General features: G+C 40.0%; 1 non-coding gene across 1 annotated transcript; it reads left to right on the top strand.

The window, feature by feature from the left end:
* Nucleotides 1-1434: 1434 nt before the first annotated feature.
* On the top strand, nucleotides 1435-1541 carry LOC136380218 (U6 spliceosomal RNA). Its single transcript, XR_010746894.1, has one exon. It is a non-coding gene; the product is annotated as a U6 spliceosomal RNA (small nuclear RNA).
* The last annotated feature ends 705 nt before the right edge of the window (nucleotides 1542-2246 follow it).

Here is a 2246-nt window from a genome sequence, read left to right as displayed (position 1 = left end):
GAGTAGACTTTGACTAGTGGGCATTTACCCCTTATGTGAAATAAACAGTTTGTTTTTATTTTCCAAGTAAGAGGAGGAGAGATAGACAGACTCCTGCATGCACCCAGAATGGGATCCACATAGCAACTCCTGTCTGAGGCTATGCTCTGCTCCTCTGGGGCCATGCTCACAACCGAGCTATTTTCTTAGTGCCTGAGGCAGCTCCCTGGGTGATGTACTTGAACCAATCTAGTCATGGTTGCAGGGGGGAAGAGAGAAAGAAAAAGGGGAAGAGGGGAGAGAAGCAGATGGTCACTTCTCCTGTGTGCCCTGACCAGAAATTGAACTTGGGACATCTACAGGCTGGGCTGACACTCTACCACTGAGCCAACCAGCCAGGGCCAGGAATAAACAGTTTGTTCTTCATAAGTGAGTGGTTATAGGCAGTTTTATTGCCTGAGGTGGGGAGAAGAGGTTATGCACAAAGGTAGCAGGAGGAGGAGGGGATCAAGAACCACAAAAGTAGCTATGCTTGCTTGCCTCTGTGGTTCTCTATAAAGAAAGATAACACATTTTCTTGTTGTTGCTGTTTTTGCTCACAAATATGCATTTTGTGGTAGGCAGGATTCTGAAATGGTCCCAAGAGTCGAGATCCCTAATGTATATGCCCTGTATAATGTCATTTCTTTAAGTATGGGTAGTACCTGTGAATATGATGAGCTAACACTCCTATAATTAACATTATATATAAAAGGGGAATTTCAGATATAATTAAGGTCCGTAAGTGGTTGACTTCAAGTTCTGAAAAGGGAGATTATCTTAGGTGGGCCAATCAGGTGAAGTTTCTAAAAACAGAGGCCATAGCAGAGGCCCTCTGTTGGCAGAGGGAATAAACACCCATGTTGTGAGTTGCTGTTACAGGGCCATGTAACTAGGACCTGAACATGGCTTCCAGGAGCTGGGAGCAATTTTTGGCTAACAGTCAACAAGACAACATGGATGGACTTCAGTCCTACAACAACAAGGAATTGAGTTCTGTCAACAACCAGTGAGAATGAAATAGAAGCCCAAGACTCATACAAGATTACAACCCCAGCTCATACTGGATTTTAGTCTGGTGAGACGGTTAGCAGAGAATCCAGACCTGTGGATATTGAGATCATAAAATGTGTGTTATGTTTAGTTGCTAAGTTTGTGGTCATTGGTTATGCAGCAGATGTAACTAATGTATACATGAAGAAAAAATATGTCCACAAGGTAAATTGGCTCCATGAGGAAACTGACAACAACACCAAAAAGCTGAACCTCAGATGGGTATGGGGCTTGGTAAGTGCTCAACTGTAATACAACCATCACCACTCCATAGTCCCAGCCTCATCATGACCCAAGCAGCCTATATGATGGGTCCCATCTTATTTCCCCTGTGTAATGGCAAACTTAAGATCTGAAACAGCGGTGTTCATTTCAGCAGCATATATACTGAAATTGATATGATACAGAGAAAGTTAGCATGACCTGTATGCAAAAATGACATGCAAATTTATGAAGCATTCCATATTTTTAGAAAGAATTCTCAAAGCAGCTAAGGAAAATAAGAACATAACATATAGAGGAAAGCCCACTGGGTTATCATTAGACCTCTCAGCAAATTCTACAAGCCAGAAGAGAGTGGACCCAAACATTCAAAGTACTAAGGGGGAGGAATTACCAGCCACAAATACTACATTCATCAAAGTTATCCTTCAAATATGAAGAAGAAAAAAACTTTTATAGACATACAGAAGCTGAGGGAATTTATCACCAGAAAACTGCTACTGCAAAAAATACTCAAGGGAGTTATTTGACCAGACACAAAGAACAAAACAAATCAAAACTACAAGTAAAAGCTACAACAAGGTCACAGTAAAAACAAGGATAATCTGTGACAACAATAACATAAAAGGGACGGATAAAGATCAGCAGTAGCAAAGGAAAATGAAGTGCAGAAGCACTCATGAGACAAAAAACTCTTGTACATACAAACATTTTTCTCTTAATAACCTAATGATAACCACTCATGAAAAAGCTACTACTGAAATACAGCTTAAAAAAAGAAGAAACAGGGGAAAGAACTATAGAATAAGACCAAACAAAAACAACTGACAGAAATGCAAAAAAGAAGAGTCAAACAAGACACAGAGTTACAAGAAAACAAAACATAGAATGGCTATAGGAAATACTCAAATGTCAATAATTACCCTAAATGTAAATGGACTAAACTCACCAAT

This window comes from Saccopteryx leptura, chromosome 8, assembly GCF_036850995.1.
Source record: "Saccopteryx leptura isolate mSacLep1 chromosome 8, mSacLep1_pri_phased_curated, whole genome shotgun sequence".
NCBI lineage: Eukaryota > Metazoa > Chordata > Mammalia > Chiroptera > Emballonuridae > Saccopteryx > Saccopteryx leptura.
The sequence above is the reverse complement of the archived record's forward strand: the minus strand, read 5'-3'. Positions and strand labels throughout refer to the sequence as shown.